General features: G+C 45.8%; 1 pseudogene; it reads right to left on the reverse strand.

Moving 5' to 3' along the window:
- LOC147111591 (uncharacterized) overlaps positions 1-19121 on the reverse strand; it is a 57520-nt pseudogene extending 38399 nt beyond the window's left edge.
- Between the last annotated feature and the right edge of the window lie 344 nt (positions 19122-19465).

The following is a 19465-nucleotide window of genomic DNA, read 5'->3' on the forward strand; positions in this document are numbered from 1 at the left end:
TGGTGTTCCCATGCGCCTGCTGCCTTTGTCCTTCTAGGTGGAAGAGGTCGCGGGTTTGGAAGGTGCTGCCGAAGAAGCCTTGGCGAGTTGCTGCAGTGCATCTTGTAGATGGTAAACATTGCAGTCACGGTACACCGGTGGTGGAGGAAGTGAATGTTTAAGGTGGTGGATGGGGTGCCAATCAAGCGGGCTGCTTTGTCTTGGATGGTGTCAAGCTTCTTGAGTGTTGCTGGAGCTGCACTCATCCAGGCAAGTGGAGAGTATTCCATCACACTCCTTACTTGTGCCTTGTAGATGGTGGAAAGTCTTTGGGGAGTCAGGAGGTGAGACACTCGCCACAGAATACCTAGCCTCTGACCTGCTCTTGTTGCTACAGTATTTATGTGGCTGGTCCAGTTAAGTTTCTGGTCAATGGTGACCCCGAGGATGTTGATGGTGGGGGATTCAGCAATGGTAGTGCCGTTTAATGTCAAGGGGCGGTGGTTAGACTCTCACTTGTTGGAGATAATCATTGCCTGGCACTTCTGTGGCATGAATGATACCTGCTACTTATCAGCCCAAGCCTGAACGTCATCCAGGTCTTGTTGCATGTGGGCATGGACTGCTTTTGGATGAGATGTTAAACCAAGGCCCCATCTGCTCTCTCAGGTGGACATAAAAGATTCCATGGCACTATTTTGAAGAAGAGCAGAGGAATTATCCCCAGTGTCATGGCCAATATTTACCCTCAATCAACATCATTTAAAAAAACAGATTATCTGGTCATTATCACATTGCTGTTTGTGAGAGCTTGCTGTGCACAGATTGGCTGCCGTGTTTCCTACATTACAAGTGACTACACTTCAAAAATACTTCATTGGCTGTAAAGTGCTTTGAGACGTCCTGAGGTCGTGAAAAGCGGTATATAAATGTGAGTCTTTCTTTTTTCATTCTAAGGATCGCTGGGGGACACCATTTGTCACATCCAGCCAATTAGAGTGCATACCTAAAACTAATGCCTATGCCCCGCTCTCTTCCCATAGCCCTGTATCAATCCTAAACTGATCCCACTGCCCCTCTCTCTCCCCATAGCCCTGTATCAATCCAAAACAAATCTCACTGCCCCGCCCTCTCCCCATAGCCCTGTATCAATCCTAAACTGATCCCACTGCCCCTCTCTCTCCCCCATAGCCCTGTATCAATCTAAAACTAATGCCGCTGCCCCGCTCTCTCCCCATAGTCCTGTATCAATCCCAAACTGATCCCACTGCCCCTCTCTCTCCCCCATAGCCCTGTATCAATCTAAAACTAATGCCGCTGCCCCGCTCTCTCCCCATAGTCCTGTATCAATCCCAAACTGATCCCACTGCCCCTCTCTCTCCCCCATAGCCCTGTATCAATCTAAAACTAATGCCGCTGCCCCGCTCTCTCCCCATAGTCCTGTATCAATCCCAAACTGATCCCACTGCCCCTCTCTCTCCCCCATAGCCCTGTATCAATCTAAAACTAATGCCGCTGCCCCGCTCTCTCCCCCATAGTTCTGTATCAATCCCAAACTGATCCCACTGTCCTGCTGTCTTCCCATAGCCCTCTATCAATCCAAAACTAATCACACTGACCCACTCTCTCTGCAGAGCCCAGTACGGTGCACTATTTCAAATAATTCTGCACTTTTTCTTTAAAAGATATAATGCTCTCTGCCTCAACTATTCCCTATGGCAAAGCATTCTATACTCCAACAATTCTCTGCATAAAGCTGTAAAATGTAAGCTATGGGGAAGGCCTGGAGATTATTTATTGATTTAAAACATTTTTTAACTGTTGATTCTTTTTAATTCTGCTGACGTTCCCAAGCAAACTTTTGTTATTTTCTCATATTAATTATCATTTTTCACCTTATCATGAAATAATGTTGTGAAGTCACTGAAAAATTACTTTTACTAAACCAACCTGTATATGACTTCCAATTCTCCTGTGATAGCAGTTATAACATGTTGTAATTAAAATGGCAACTCCCAATTTAATGTGCAGGATCATACACGTATGTTGCTAATTGAATTGTGAAATGGCAGGCATGTGTTCATTCCCCATATAAGTCTGCACAACTTAAAGAAAATCTTCTACTGAATTGCCCAAATCACTAATAGCTAGAAACTCATGCACATGTTACATTTATCCCGTGGGCAATGTCATGTACCCAGTATGAATTGCCTGTGGGATGAATCTAACTCCTGGAGAAATTTTTTGCTATAAATAGCAAGACAGAGATAACTGTAGATTTACTGATGCCTCTCAATCTCCCCTCATTGCCATAGCTTAAGCTTTATTGCTGCTGCTTCAAGAGAGTCTAGGAGCAGTAGTTTTGAGTCGAACTTCCCCCGATGTTATAGCATGAAGAGCTATGCTCCATAAGTGGAGTTCGGTGGATCTGGGGCAGCATTCAGCACTGGAGCAGAACTTCATGATGTTACATGAGAGAGAGTTTGACACAAAATAGCTGCTCCTAGGGTAATCTAACCAGCAGTTCCAAAGCATAAAAAGCAGTAACGAGGGATGACTGAGAGTGAGACACAAGTGCACAAAGAGCTCCCTTTACAACATTTATAAATAGTGAAACAATTCAGTAGAATGCACTTCCCCTTTAAGAATAATGATGTACGAAGCAATTCCAAAAGATGAGGATGGATCTGATCAGAACTGAAGGCTTGGATCTCAAAGTGCAGAAGCTCGACTTTCATGTTATATGTTTTTTTTTAATGTTCTCAACTTTTGGAGTTCTAAAACACAGGGATTGGGAGTGCGGAGATCGTCAGTTCTGTCTTAGCTGATTTTAGTGAAAAATTAGAACGGAGTAAAAGATGGTGTGGTGTCAGCACAAAGCGTTAATGTGCAGTTCATATGGTTTTGTGCTGCTCTGAGGATCCCTACTGCTCCATAAGGGGATAAACAAACACTAGAAAAACATGAGAGAAAAAGCTGCGTGTTAATACCTTGTTATAGTGCATGGGATGATCAATCATGTGCAAAGAGAGATTTCCCTCAAAATTGATTGGCCTATAAAACAGAAGAGGCTATGTCACATTTTTGCCAGTTTTACAGAAGATACTTAATGCGGGTTCAATGTTATTGACCCGGGCAAAAAAATCTGCTCTGAAAAACCAAAAAGAAGCAAAAAGAAAGCAGCTGCTGGAAATCTGAAAAAACAGAGAATGCTGGAAATAGTCAACAGGTCATGGAGAGAACAGAGGAGCCAACGCTTCAGGTGTAGCCCCTCCTAGAACTGAAGGGTCTACATTTATTCTCTCCCCGGATGCTGGCTGACCTGCTGAGTATTTCCAGCAAATTGCTCTGAGACCTCTGCTGATGCTACACTTAGTTAGCTGTTAGAAGGTGCACAAAAGTAGCCCAGTAACAACACACCCTTCAATTACCACCACCACCCAACTCCCTGCCCCGCCCCGCCATGTGCACTCCCTGCACAGTGATTGGGATAGCAGTAGGTTGGAGCCTTGAACCTGTGTCCCTCCATGCCAATACATTAGTATATTAGTACTCTGATGCTCAGTGCCATTTGAAGTCAGCTTCTTGGCCTTCTCTTCTCTATCCCTGCTCAGTTCAATGTTTGTGACAAGGCCAGAGCGAGAGCGATATTTTCCCCTTCTTTCACAGATATACGACACAAAAGGAAATGCTCACTTTTCCTTGTTGTCCTGTACAGGTCAGGAGACCTTTTCCCACCTTTATAATGGGGTCATCCTGTATAACATGTCAGCTTTGCTCAGCACTTCTGCCTCTATGTAAGAAGATTGCGATTCAAGCCCCACTCCAGCGATTTGAGCACGTCGGAGTGGCCGACTTTCAGATGAGGCATTTGACCAAGGCCCTCTCTGTCTTCAGGATGTAAAAGAGCCCATGGCACTATCTGAACAAGAGCAGGGAATTCTCCCTGTGTCCTGGCAATCATTTATCCCTCAACCAACATCACTAAATCAGATTATTTGGTCATTATCTCATTGCTGTTTGTGGGAACTTGCTGTGCACAAATTGGCTGCCATATTTCCCTACATTACAATAGTGACTACACTGCCACAGTATTTAATTGAAGCACTTTGTAACATCCTGAGGTTGTAAAGGCATGATATAACTGCAATGGAATTTCAAGGGGAGGAAATTGCATACTGAGATGGATTTGCCAAGGAAAGACTCCAGGCTGGGATGGATTTGCAAGAGGCGGACCTATTACAGGCACAGTTATATTTCATGATCGCGCCTGCCAAAGCACACACCCTTCACAACATCAAGTCACATTCACATGCAGATCACATTGCAGATTTGACCACATGAAAAGAACTGCACAGCAAGGACATTTTAATTTGGGAGCAGCCTCTGGATGAAATAGAAATTGAATTCACCAACTTTATATGCATTTTAAATATTATTGGCTGTGGTTTCATTTTTACAGTTGGTTTCAACTGGTCACAAGTTAAACAGTAACACTGAGGATTGCTTAGTAAACTACTGATGGAATTATTTATCAAAAATGATTACAAAAACTGGTTAAATTCAAAAGTGAAGAACTCTCATAGTTAAAAGTAATGAACTCTATCCTTCTAACCTTGAATGTTTGATTTAAGATGATGTGTTACCAACTTCACATAAATTGCGAGAAATGTTTTTCCACTTACGTTAAAAATCTGTCACCTATTGAAATAAAAAAGGTACTACAATTAACCAGAATACCACATTTGGAGGGGACGGGCACCATTTGGAAGGAATCTGTACAATTAAAAAAAAAAAATTATTCATTGATGCGATGTGGGCGTTGCTGGTTAAGCCTGCATTTAGTGCCCATCCCTAATTGCCCTTGAGAAGATGGTGGTGAGACGCCTTCTTGAACCGCTGCAGTCCATATGGTGTAGGTACACCCACAATGCTGTTAGGAAGGGAGTTCCAGGATTTTGGCCCAGCGACAGTGAAGGAACGGCGATACAGGTCCAAGTCAGGATGGTGTGTGGCTTGGAGGGGAACTTGTAGGTGGTGATGTTCCCATGTGTCTGCTGCCCTTGTCCTTCTAAGTGGTAGAGGTCACGGGTTTGGAAGGTGCTGTTGAAGGAGCTTTGACGAGTTGCTGCAGTGCATCTTGTAGATGGTACACACTGCAGCCACAGTGCGCTGGTGGTGGAGGGAGTGAATGTTGAAGGTGGTGGATGGAGTGCCAATCAAGCGGGCTGCTTTATCCTGAATGGTGTTGAGCTTCTTGAGTGTTGTTGGAGCTGCACTCATCCAGGCAAGTGGAGAGTATTCCATCACACTCCTGACTTGTGCCTTGTAGATGGTGGAAAGGCTTTGGGGAGTCAGGAGGCGAGACACTCGCCGCAGAATTCCCAGCCTCTGGCTTGCTCTTGTAGCCACAGTATTTATATGGCTGGTCCAGTTCAGTTTCTGATCAATGGTAACCCCCAGGATGTTGATAGTGGGGGATTCAGCGATGGTAATGCCATTGAATGTCAAGGGAGATGGTTAGAGTCTCGCTTGTTGGAGATGGTCATTGCCTGGCACTTGTGTGGTGCGAATGTTACTTGCCACTTGTCAGCCCAAGTCTGAATGTTGTCCAGGTCTTGCTGCATATGGACACGGACTGCGTCAGTATCTGACGAGTCTCGAATGGTGCTGAACAGTGTGCAATCATCAGCGAACATCCTCACTTCTGACCTTATGATGGAGGGAAGGTCATTGATGAAACAGCTGAAGATGGTTGGGCCTAGGACACTGCCCTGAGGAACTCCTGCAGTGATGCAGTTTGTTACCAACACATAAAAGGAGTGATTTTGTGAGGCTCTGTTCCCAGTGTTTGATGGAGGCACAGGTTAGGGATAGGGCTGTATCACTGTGGGAACAATTGTGGGAAGTGAAAAGGAATGTGATAGTGGTAGGGGACAGTATAGTCAGAGGGATAGAAACTGTTCTCTGCAGCTGCAATCGGGAGTTCCAAAGGCAGTGTTGCCTGCCGGTGCCAGGGTTAAAGATATCTCCTGCCGGCTGGAGAAGAATTTGGAGTGGAAGGGGGAGGATCCACATTGTTGTGGTCCACGTAGGAGCCAAAAATATAGATAGAACTAGGAATGAGGTTCTGCTGAGAGAGTTTGAGGAGCTACGGTCCAAATTAAAACGCGGAACCTCAAAGGTAACAATATCTGGATTGTTAACTGAGCCATGTGCAAATTGGCATAGGGACAAGCAGATCAGAGAGTTAAATGAGAGGCTCAAAGAGTGGTGTGGGATGAAGGGGTTTTGATTCATGGGGCACTGGCACCAGTACTGGGGAAAGAGGGAGCCGTTCCGTTGGGACGGGCTCCACTTAAATTGGGCTGGGACCAGTGTCCTGGTGAATCAAATAACCAGTGCTGTAGATAGGGTTTTAAACTAAAAAGGGTGGGGGAAGCTGTCAGAGGAGGGGAAATTTAGAAATCTATAGAGAAAAGCCAAGCCAATGGAGCAGTGTAGCTATTTGGGCAAAGATAAGCAGAGTGTGACAGGAAGGGACAGAGAGTTTAACAGTAATAATGCATCAGTGAGTAAGGTGAAAGCAGGGAGTAATGAGAAAAAGTTAAAATTAAAGGCTCTTTATCTGAATGCATGAAGCATTCGTAACAAGGGATCTACAAGAAATGAAACCAGCCTAAATATAAATGAAACAGGGAAGGAGAGCCTAGGAAAGACTAAACTAAGGGAGGACATAGATGGGCAGGGAATAAATAGAGTTATAGGAGTATAAAAAGATGGTTAAAAATAAAGTGAAAGGAACTGCTATTAAAAATAATTAAACTGTCTGTACAGCAATGCGCACAGTGTCCATAATAAAACAGGGGAACTGGAGGCAATAATACATTGCAAGGAACCAGATATAGTAGGGATTACTGAGACATGGCTACAGACAAATCAGGACAGGGAATTAAACATTGCAGGGTACAACATATTTAGAAAAGATGAGAGGGAAAAGGGGGAAGTGGAGTAGCTGTACTTATTAGAGATAACATAATGCCAGTAGAAAAAAGTGATTCAGCTATCAGTAAGACAGAAATAGAATCCATGTGGATAGAGATAAAAGATAATAAAGGATCAATCACACTAATAGGGGTAGTCTACAGATGACCTAATAGTGGAAGGGAGGTGGAGAAAGAAATATGCAAACAAATTAGGGAAATTAGTAAAAAATATAGAATAATAGTCATGGGGGATTTCAACTACCCCAAATTTAATTGGCCAGAAGAGGTAGATAAAGGGGATAAGGAAATGGAGTTTCTACAATGTATACAGGACTCCTTTCTAACCCAATATGTAAGAAGCCCAACAAGGGAGAATTCGCTACTGGATCTAGTAATGGGGAATGAACAAGAGCAGATAAGAGAAGTAAAAGTAGGGGAACATCTAGGCAATAGTGATCATAATATAATACACTTTAAGATAATAATTGAGAAGGACATAAGTATGATGAAGAGCAGGGTAATAGATTGGAGAAAAGCTGATTTTGAGGGGCTGAGAATAGAACTTGGGAAAATTAAATGGACAACAATATTAGCAAACAAGGATGTGGAACAGCAATGGGAGACATTTAAAATAGTGTTCAACAGAGTCCAGGAAAAATATATTCCACTACAAAACAAGAACAAGCTAAACACTAATAGGACACCATGGATGAATAAAGAAATAAGGGATAAACTAAGTATATGGACAGCAGGGGAGAGCATGACAATGGAGATTAGGAGATAAGTCCAAAAAAACTATTAGGAAGGCAAAGTGGAACTATGAAATTAAATTATCAAGGAACATAAAACAAAATAGTAAAATATTCTACAGGTATATAAATACAAAAGTATGGTCGGGATGGGAATAGGGCCACTAAGGGACAGTCAGGATAAAATCACAGGCAGCGATAGCAAAATAGCAGAAATATTAAATAAGAACTTTGCTTCAGTATTTACCAAGGGGATAGATCATGTGGACATGTCATCGGAAGATGAGATTATAAATGATATAACCACATTTAAAATAAAAAGAGGCGAAGTATTAAATAAACTAATCAAACTCAAAGAGCATAAAATCCCTAGTCTGGATGGATTACATCCACACATTTTAAAATAATCTAGGGGAGAAATCGTAGAGGCACTATTACACATATTTAATAATTCATTAGAAAAAGGTGTAGTGCCAGAGGACTGGCGGATAGCTAACATAATACCTATATTTATGAAGGGAGATAGAACATGTCCAGGGAACTATAGACCAGTCAGCTTAACATCGGTTGTAGGAAAAATAATGGAATCCCTACTAAAGGAGAAAATAGAAGCACTACTAGAAACCAAAAATATAATAATGAATAGTCAGCATGGATTTCAAAAGGAAAAGGCTTGCTTGACCAACCTCATTGAATTCTTTTAAAAGGTAACAGAGAGAGTAGACAAGGATAATGCAGTAGATGTAATTTATCTAGATTTCCAAAAACCCTTCGATAAGGTACCACATAATAGATTAATGAATAAGGTCAGAGAATGCGGAGTCAGGGGACAAGTAGCAGAATGGATAACCAGCTGGCTTCAAGACAGAAAGCAGAGAGTAGGGGTAAAGGGTAGCTATTCACAGTGGCAGAAGGTGGAAAGTGGGGTCCCACAAGCATCAATGCTGGGAGCACTGTTGTTCGCAATTTATAATAACAATTTAGACTTTGGAATAAAAAACATAATTTCTTAATTTGCGGATGACCCCAAATTGGGGGAGATAGTCAATATTGATGAGGACTGCAACAAATCACAAGAAGACATTAATAAACTTCCACAATAGGCATATAATTGGCAAATAAATTGTAGGATTTGCAAAATTGGACTTTACATTAATAAGGGTCAAATGGCAGAAGAGGCCATGATTTTAAAGACTGTTTTTAAAAGAAGCCCAGAAAAAGGGCATACAAAATGGCTGCCATACCACGTGACCGGCTTATTGGAACATTTTAAAATGGTTCCTGCGAATCCTCAGACAGCTTTGTGGATTCAACCCACAGTAAGTTCTGGAAGCCGTTTCTGAGAGAACGAAACCAGACCCACATATCTACATATGGATTAGATGCAGATCCAGTCAAGATCAGCCTGGAGACAGAGGCCATCTAAATGTTGACCCAGACAAAAGGGGACAATTTCATATTCATGAGAACAGCACCAAGGACTAGATAACGAGATCAGCAGGACATTAAAAACAATGAAGGTCATTCCAGACCAGAGATGGGCCTTTACCGGCCATCTAAAACATTTTAAAATATAATAACTACCCCGCTGTGCTCCCAGCCCGCCAAAAGCTAAACAAAGACTAACCTGATTTTCGGCGGGAAGGGGAAGCCTCTGAAGAAAAGGTATAATTGGAGGAGTCGGAGTTGGACAGTGACAGTTGGAGACACAGATACACTCAGAGACACACGACCGAGTGGCAGTGGGTGAAGAGGAGTCGCTTCGGGAGAAGATCAGCAAACTCCTCTCCACCATCGGTGAAGGAAGAAGAATTAAGCCAACATCAAGAAGGCCATTCGAAGCCGGCGTCCCGCCCCGGGGAAAAACATCTGGAGATCATCGACCGCCCCCGGGCCGTTGCCGAAACGAGAGGCCATCGACCCAACTTGGGAGAAGAAACCAAAAAATAAAACCCGAGAGAAGAAACCTTCCAGCCACTCCGGCTCGGGAAGAGACGAAAACTAAAGGAACCTATATGGAGACCAGCCCAAGGCTCCTCTGACCAGGGTCGAGCCGACGATCCTCGACCCCGCCGACATCCAGGCCCGCTGGTGTCCAGCCGCCCCGACCCCCACCTCAGGAGAGAGGTGTGGCGCAGCTCACAGGGGTTCCACGATCCACGAGGAGACGGGGCGCCTGAAGGGATCAAAACACAGACTTGCTTTCAAAACCTGGCACTTCCTAGTTGGATTGGTGAGCATGTTTCTGGCCCTTCACAATCAGATCTAGATAGGTTTAAGGGGGTGGATTTAAGGGTACAATTAACATGAGTTGTTGTCCCTCTATGTTCCGTGTGTTTCCTTATTTCATGATGATCTTTGTAGAGTATAAGATGCCTGTATTTGCCTTAGTCAGTATTGTATCGTATCGTTATGATTCGTTTGTGTTTTTCCCTCCCATGTACTCTTTTATCTGCTTGCATTTGATTTATTTTTCCATATGCAATAAAATTTCATTTCGTTTCATCAAACTTGGTCTACAAGAGTTTTCTCTACATTGTAGTTCCTGCCCCAAAGTCCAGAGTATAGAATCTAAGGGGCGAGTGGGTCGAACCACTCAAGGTTTTACTGTGCAAGAGAGAGAGGCCTCTAGAGAGAGAAACCTCTGCGATCTAAAACCCCTTACAGAATTTCAACACAGATAAATGTGAGGTATTACATTTTGGTAAGAAAAATAAGGTCACATATTACTTGGAAAATAAAAATCTAAATGGGATAGAAGAGCAATGGGATCTCAAAGTAAAAATACACAAATCACTAAAATTAGTGACACAGGTTAATAAGGCCATTAAAAAAGCAAACCAAGCACAAGGGTTTATTTCTGGAGGGGTAGAATTGAAAAGTAGAGAAATTATGCTAAACTTGTATCGAACCCTGGTACTTTGTATTGGAGTACTGTGTACAATGCTGGTCACATATTATAAAAAGGATACAGAGGCACTGGAGAGGGTGCAAAAAAGATTTACAAGGATGATACCAGAAATGTAAGGTTATACCTATCATGAAAGGATGAACAGGCTGGGTCTCTTTTCTCTTGAAAAGAGAAGGCTGAGGGATGACCTAATAGACATCTTTAAAATTATGAAAGGTTTTGATAGAGTAGACACAGAGAGTGTTTCCACTTGTGGGGAAGAGCAAAACTAGAGGCCATCAATATAAGATAGTCACCAAGAAATCAAATAGGGAATTCAGAAGAAACATCTTTACCCAGAGAGTGGTGAGAATGTGGAACTCGCTACCACAGGGAGAGGTTGAAGTGAATAGTATAGATGCATTTAAGGGGAGGCTCGATAAGCATATGAGGGAGAAGGAAATAGAGGGTTATATGTGCTGATAGAGTTAGATGAGGGAAGACAAGGAGGCTCCAGTGGAGCATAAACGCCGGCAGGGACTGGTTGGGCCGAATGGCCTGTTTCTCTGCCGTATATCCTGTGAGTCCTGCCCCTCATTTAACGGGGCTCCAAGTAGGGGAATGAAGCCTCCCAATATTCTTCCTACAAAAAAATGTATTTATTTTTATCATCGGACAGTGCCATGGGAGATCAGCCAGTATTTTATTCAATGTGTCATTTCATTGTAAAAATTATACAATAAATTCATCAGTAATCCTAGACCCTGCCATATAAAGGAAACATTTAACAAACACAAATAGCAAACCAGCGTTTTTTTAAGCGAACTTGTTTGATCAAAGCTGGTTTCAATCTCCTTGATTTCCTACAGGAACATCGTTTTATGTAAAGTCCACGCACGCAGCAACAACAAAAAAATGACTTCAATGACATGTGAAGGTCTCTCGTTTGGAGAATCGCTAATATAAATGAATGATATGACAGGGCAGCCTGCCCGCGCGCTATGGAAATGGGCTGCGGAAAATATAGAAAAGCAGAGGGGGCTTGGGAGGAGGGTGTAGCGGCAAGTGACAAGAATTTACAGATCCGCACCGGGGGCTGGCCGCGATATCGGGCTGCTTTGATGAAATCGCTTATGTATTGGAAATTAACTTAGACATCGTGTATATTACATTGTGTTTGTGCTCAGGGGCTCAGTATTGGTCTGCAGCCACGGCCGCGTCTTATTGTACTGCGGGAAGCAAAGCGACTGTCCTTGAACAGTGGCATTTTGTTATAATTTAAATCCAGGCTCGCTAACCACAATAAGAGTCATCTCTTGTAATTAAAAATATGACAAACTCTATGCGTAAACAGACCGATTTTATCTTTGCTAAATCGGCTGTGAAGCTCTCAGTGCTGCGGCTCTCTAATTACGAGTGTCATACTCATAACAAAAGCATCTGTACACGCTCAACAGTCTAATGGACAGCCCCTCCTGCACTAATGAATTGTAATTGATGGCGTTAAGCGTGGCTTTACCTTCCATTGAGTAGAGGTGGATCTGCCCTTCTGCTCCCTTCTCCCCGTGTGTATACAATTTGTGCAGGGAAGCCGAGGAACACAGCTGGCTACCAAACAGAATGACACGCCGTCAGAGATCTCTGACCATCAGTCACTTTTCAAGACAGCGTCGCTGTACTTTACTAATCAACTCTAAACCGTGCTATTTGAATTGCAGGGACAAGGGCTCGCAATGCACGCTAACTGAACAAATACATTACATGTGTAAACCTCAAATGTCGTGGAGATAAGAAAATTCCTTCTTACTGTAATGTTTTTGTTTTCTGTTTCACTGCATCAAAAGATGTTCTGTTTTTTAAAAATTGAGCCACATTTATATAAAATTTAAGTTATTTTCTACTTTTTGAAGCATGAGAATTTATGTCAAATGTTACGTTCGAGAAATGCACCCAGGGAAGCAAAGGGTGTGTTTTGGTTATTTTTGGTGGTGTGAAAATTACTTGTAATTTTCTCGTAAATGGTGCAGCATTTTAGAACTGATGAATCTCTTTGAATCATACTTGTTCTTAAAAAAAATCAAATGCAGAGTAATGCAGTGTCATTTAGGATAGCGGCACAGCCAACTCCAATCATTTTATTTCCAAAACTGAAATGCAAAGATTACATAAAAGCTAGTGAGACTGACGCATGCCACGTGACACCACTGCTGAATTAACAACCCTTGATTTCTCATATTGTAAATATTAGTTATTTCCTTAGGAATTTGTAAGCTAAGTCAAATAATAAAATACACATACTTCACTGCAAAAAATCCCTTCTAATTCAATCACGGGAAAACTCACATTCCCTGTGAAGCTGCTTTGAGATTTTGCTCTTGAATGAAAACCTACCTCTGATTATTTGTATAACTCACAAACAAAAGTTTGTTCGGTTTGAGATTCCGAACACAGAATACCTGCCAACTGTCCGGTGTTTTCTCTGTTCCCATTTAATGTATAATTGGACTGACTGAATATACCATAAATATTGTGGATCACCTAAATGCCATGCAGATCAAAATGATATATTTTTTAGTATTATTTACTTTTGTCATTGCTTTTGCAGCTGGTATTAGTATGCACTGATGCTAAGCTTTCTTATGGGCAATTTAATATGGAGGCAATACATTTTTTGGTAAGAAAAACAAGTAATGTGAATATTCACTCAATAACAGACGCCGATGGTTGCAGATGAATGACTTGTCCTAGAATTTAATACATAATTCCCTGAAAGGGCAAGCAGAAGTAGAGAAAACGATAAAATAACAACCAATAGTATTTTGGATTTTATAAATAGGGTTATAGGCCTAGAAATTCAGTTGGTAGCGCCAGCCACTAGCGCCTTAAGAGGGCGATAAGTGGGGCACGAAGCGGCTAGCACCCGGGCGCGGCGCGATCTACGCCTCTCGCGAACTTGATTGAAGATTTAGCAGTGGCGCAAAACCGCAACGCCCGCTCAGCTGCACGCGCAGATCCTGACGTCATTTCATGGTGCAACGCCCTTGGGGCGCCCCGAACCGGAACTTCAGTGGCGCCCCCCCTTCTTTCCGCCTGGCGCTCCCAGCGACTGGTTGAGTGGAACGGTTCCCAGTCACTGTGGGGCTGGGGGGTGGCGCTATTTATAGGGGGCTCTTCCTGCATTCTTAGTGGTAGCCATTTTGGACCACTCCTTCTGTGAGAGAGAGAGAGATTTGCAGAGAGACAAAGGGAGAGAGCTTTCTGTTTTGACTCAGTGCTCACACAGGTACTTCTGGCTTCAGCCCAGAACTTTGCAGTTGGATTTATTTTTCAGTGCCATAGCCTTGAGTGGCCACATATAATGGGGGCTGCAATGGGTGGAAACGTTGGGTTTCTCCATTGCATTGAGAGGGCTCAGAGACGCCAAGAGAGAGTGCCAATCATGGCCAGACGGAGGAGGGCCAACAGGCGTCGGCACAGGAGACCTTACCCTCCCAGGGTACACCGCCAGCACTTCTCCTACCTCAACATGTCTGAGGAGCAGTGCATTCAGAGGCTTTGATTCAGAAGGGAGGTGGTCACTGAGATCTGCCACCTGCTTCAGAGAGATCTGCAGCCTCAGCTGAGGAGCAGGACGTCTCTGTCGGTGGCAGTGAAGGTGACAGTGGCTCTCAACTTCTATGCTACCGGCTCCTTCCATTCCGCTACTGGGGACATTGCCAATGTCTCCCAGTTCACGATGCATTGCTGCATCCGCCAGGTCACGAATGCCCTCTTCAAAAGGAGACGTCAGTACATTTCCTTCCTCATGACCCTGGACAAGCAGCAAGAGCATGCAATGGGATTTGCAAGAATAGCGGGCTTCCCCATGGTCCAGGGCGCCATTGACTGCATGCATGTGGCTTTGCGGGTGCCTCTAGAGAATGCCGAGGATTACCGCAACCGGACGGGGTTCCATTCGTTGAACATGCAGTTGGTGTGTGACCACAGGCAGCTGATACTAGCTGTCAATGCCCGCTTTCCAGGCAGCAGCCACGATGCCTTCATCCTGCGCCAGACTTCTGTGGCAGACATTTTTGAAGCCCCGGCTCACCCAGGAGGCTGGCTTCTCGGGGACAAGGGCTATCCTTTGTGCACCTGGCTGATGACCCCACTCCGTGCGCCCACCACCCCTGCTGAAGAGCGATACAATGATAGCCATCAAGCGACCAGGAACATCATTGAGCACACAATCAGTGCGCTAAAGCAACAGTTCCGCTGTCTGGACCATTCCGGGGGAGCCCTACAGTACTCGCCTGAGCGAGTCTCCCATTTTGTTGTAGTGTGCTGCATGCTGCACAACCTGGCTATCCTCAGGACTCAGCCACTGCCAGCAGATATTGGAGGACCACCAGAGGAGGAGGAGGAGGAGGAGCACCAAGACACGAGGGAGGCACAAAGTGCAAGGGCCGTCCGTCAGCGACTTATTGCAAGTTGGTTCTAGGCCCCCTCTCAGGGAATGGCTTGTGCCATTGAAAGAACATGAATGGACCCGCTCCGCAAACCCTGAGCCGGTCAAGGCAACAAATAGTTCAAAGTGCAAACATGCACAATCCGAATAAAGACAATTATTTATTTAACAAACTCTGTGCCCTTCCCGCATGACAAACAAATACAGAGAAACCGCCAAAAAAACAGTCAGACACATAACTGGCTCTCACAACCTGGAGACAATGAACAAAAGAGTTAAACAAAAATGACCATGATCCTCGGCCTTCACAAAAAAAAATACAACATTTTGCCAGACCTCCTACTTTTTGGCCTGCGAGGGTGATCTGCCTCGCTTGCGAGATTGGCCCCTTCCCGCCCTGCAGTTCCTCCGCAATGGGACCCCAGTGGCTGCAGCAAGGCTGGGGGAAGGCTGCTGAGGTTCAGATAGTGAGTTGGCAGATGCCCTTAGGGGACAGTCTGGACCAGCTCTGGGCCTGGAGGGCCCGGCTGCTGACTGCTCCAACTCTGCATGGGCGGCAGCAGTCTGTCCTACGGGTGGTGGCAGCTGCAGTGGAGGAGTGACAGTGTTGGCAGCAGGAATGCTGCCAACCTGACAGAGCACAGGCACTCCCTGGTTGGACGAGACACTGGCACTCGCACGGGGCAGCACTGAAGCATGCGCAGCAATCTACTGAAGCACAGACTGCTGGCCTGCTGCGGTGCGGCGAGTGCCCCGGCGAATCCTGGCTGATCCAGCGAGGGTGGCAGCAGTTGGTGCTCATGTGGCCCTGATCTGTGTCTGCATCAGACCAGCCAGTGACTGCATGGCACGACTAAGCACTTAGCTGGAAGCCGTGTGTGCTGCACCGAAGTCCTGCAGACTCCTTGCCTGTGCTGCCCCGAATTCCTGCAGACTCCTTGCCTGTGCTGCCCCGAATTCCTGTACACTCCTTGCCACTGCAGCCATGAGCTCAGTCTGCCTGCGCTCCGCCTGGGCGCCCATTTCACCAAGGAGCCGCACCTCCTCTGCGCTCACTGTAACAGGACTGGAGGCCACACTCTCCCTCCGGGGAGGAGGCCGCCGAGTTTCCCTACCACCCCCCGTGTTGCTGCAGCCCGCTGGGCCCCAGAGCTTCACCCTCCTCAAACCCTTCCCCCCTGCTCCCCTCCAGGGAAGACGTGTCCCCATCATGGCCATGGGCTGCCTCGGCTGAGGGTGGCACTGATGTTCCAGCTTCCTCTTCCTCCTCCTCGCCTTCCGATTCACTCACAGTGCCAGCTTGAGGGCCCGTCTCCTCACCTGGCAAATCAGCATCTGATAGCAGGGAGGTGCAAGAGTTGCTTTAGTGTGAGGACAGGGCGGCAGCGAGGGAGGCATGAGTGCTGCAATGCACTGCATTGGTTCGATAGTGGCAAAGGATGCTGGTGTGAGGCACAAGTGGAAAGAGAGAGGTCAAAAAGGTGATGACCTTACCATTGCTGTCCAGAACGGGGTCGGTATCTCCAGTGGCGACGGGGCCAATCAGCCGGCCTGCCATAATCTGTTCCACTCATTGCTCCAGATCGCTGAGGTCTTTAAGTTCAAGACGGCCTCCCCCGGTCCGTTGCTGCTGCCTCCTATTGTGGGCCAACTTGCCCTGCAAGAGAAAGGACGGGCTCTGAGTACAGTGTGAAGCCCTGATCATGGCTGCACTGCCTACCATGGTGGAATAGCCCCGACAGTGTCAAGCCCTGATCTTGGCTGCACTGCCTCCCATGGTCGAATAGCCCTGACAGTTTCAAGCCCTGATCTTGGCTGCACTGCCTCCCATGGTGGAATAGCACTGACAGTGTCAAGCCCTGATCTTGGCTGCACTGCCTCCCATGGTCGAATAGCCCTGACAGTGTGTAAAGTGGTGAATGTGCGTGTGATTTTCATGAGAGTCCCATAGGTGTTGGATGAGGGCTGGGCATTGGAGCTTTCAGGACCCTTTGGCCATAAAGTGAGGTGCACATGCAGGGATGAAGAGGATACTGGAAAGGGTACTCACCCTGACAACCCGAGTGAGGTTGTTGAACTTCTTCCTGCATTGCGTTGGGGTCCTAGGGACCATGCTGCTGGAGGTCACTCTGTGTGCCACCTCCCTCCAAGCTTTTCTATATTCGCTGGGCAGCAGCCTCCTGCCACTGTCAGGAAAGAGGATAGGTCGCCTGCACTCCACTGCGCCAACCAGAACCTTCAGGGCCCCCTCACTGAAGCGTTGCACTCGCTCCCTGGCCTTCTCCATGGTCGTAGGCGTAACGATGTCGCAGCAGGTCTGTCCAGGCCTAGAATCAGGGCTCCAATGTGCAGGGCATGGCTGCAAGCCAAATTGACCCTCCCCCTTTAAGAGGTGACCGGCGCCAGCGTGTCTGCCTGCAATCGCTAACTGGCCGCACCTGCGCTGCGCCCGCCCTCGGTGGTAGCGCCTCGGCTCGCCAGCTTTGCACCTTAGGATAGTCGTGCACAGCCTGCTTTAGCACAGCAACAGCCTCTTGGGGCGATGCAACTCAATTTCGGTGAAAGTGGCGCTAAGTTGTGCCGGGCGCTAAATTTAGCGCACGCTCGACTGTAGCACCCCAAACGTGGCGATACTGAATTTCTAGGCCATAGTGTTCAAGAGTAAAGAGATTTTGATAAAGTTGTACAAGGTTAGGCCGCAGCTATAATCCCGTGAGCAGATTTGGGGGCCCCATTGCAGAAATGAAAAATTTGCAGCCTCCGGGGAAAGAGCAGGGGAGTGGGACTAATTGGATAGCTCTTTCTAAGAGCCGGCACAGGCATGATGGGCCAAATGGCCTCCTTTTGGTGGAAATCTGGATCTCTCTCCCCAAAAAGCTGTTGCGGCTAGGACAATTGAAAATTTCAAACTGAGATTGATAGATTTTTGTTAGGAAAGGGCATTACAGTGTATGGAACCAAAGCGAGTAAATAGAATTAAGATACAGATTAGCCATGATTGAATTGAATGGCAGAACAGGCTTAAGTTGCTGAAAGGCCTATTTCTGTTCCTATTTTCCTTTTGTGCTGTAAGAATCTAAGGTTGACTCCTGGGAGACTCTGGCTCCCTATTGCATGGCTCCTGACCTGAAGTAGAAACCCTCACACAACAGAGCACAGATACCAATGAAGCCACCTGAGTTACTTTGGAGCAGAGCATTGGTGTACTGAAGCCATGATTCCCTTGCCTGGGCCACACAACTTTGCCATTGAAAGAGGGTTAAGCATACAAAGTGATGATAACGCTGAGTACAGCAAAAAGTCTACCAGAATAAAGAGGGAGAATGGAAGGAAGGGGATGAGTTGGAGGGCCAGGATGTTCCGGCAGTGAGAGCTCCCCAAAACTCTGTTAGATATTCACTTTTTGTGACAGAGAACTACTCCCACCTACCATTCTTCATCAGCCTGTTATATCACACAGCGGAGACCCAAAAATTCCACATTCACGTGCTCATGCTGGCCTGTCTAGTCACTAAGAGTAGCTGCTGCTTTATTGTCTCTCCCCCTCCCCATTGCACTAAATCAACAGAAGGGGAAAATAAAGTCTTATACCATGAATATTCCACATTCAAATTATCTAATTCCTGCACCTGTGCATCCCTTTGGTGGCTGCATAAGGTGCACTTGATCTACTTCTTAACCTCAAAGTGTGCCAAAGTGGTTCCTGAATGAGAGGAGCAACTGCGGTGGCAGGTGGAGGTAGGATGCGTCCAGCCTCCTGGAATGGTTGCGACTGTGCCCTTTTTGGTACAGGAACTTAACTTTTCCTACAGTAGCTGGAGACACAGGCAGCAATGCAGTGGCTGCCAGCAGCTGCCCATTCTCAGACACTTACCTGCTCCATCCTTACAGTGGTTGTAGTGAGAGAAGGTAGGGCCACCTTGAGAAGGAACCAGCTCATTGGATCCTTCTGCAGTCATGGCACTGGTGCTGGGCCCCACAGCTGCCATCCCTGCTCTTTCCAAACAATCCTCTTTATTTTCCAAGCCAGCTGCGAGGGATTCCTGTAACTGGGTGCTCAAGGTTTCCATGACTTCAGTCGCAATGTTCCTGAGAGAACTCTTTTATATACTTGGTCCCTCTGGGGCTCTACTGCACATGTCCATGATACTCTACATTGGTACAAACCCTTCCTATAGTACTGCAATAATGTTTGAAGTGTTCTACTGAACATTTTCATATAACTATCTGTTTGCTATTTATTCAAATCCTCATGGCCTCGCCCCTTCCCATCTCTGCAACCTCCCCCAGCCCTACAAACCTCTGAGATCTCTGCGCTCCTCCAATTCTGGCCTCTTGCGCATCCCCAATTTTCATTGTTCCACCATTAGTGGCTCTGCCTTCAGCTCCCAAGCTCTGGAATTCCTTCATTAAA

This window comes from Somniosus microcephalus, chromosome 10, assembly GCF_052327205.1.
Source record: "Somniosus microcephalus isolate GS21.2 chromosome 10, FLI_Smic_1.0, whole genome shotgun sequence".
NCBI lineage: Eukaryota > Metazoa > Chordata > Chondrichthyes > Squaliformes > Somniosidae > Somniosus > Somniosus microcephalus.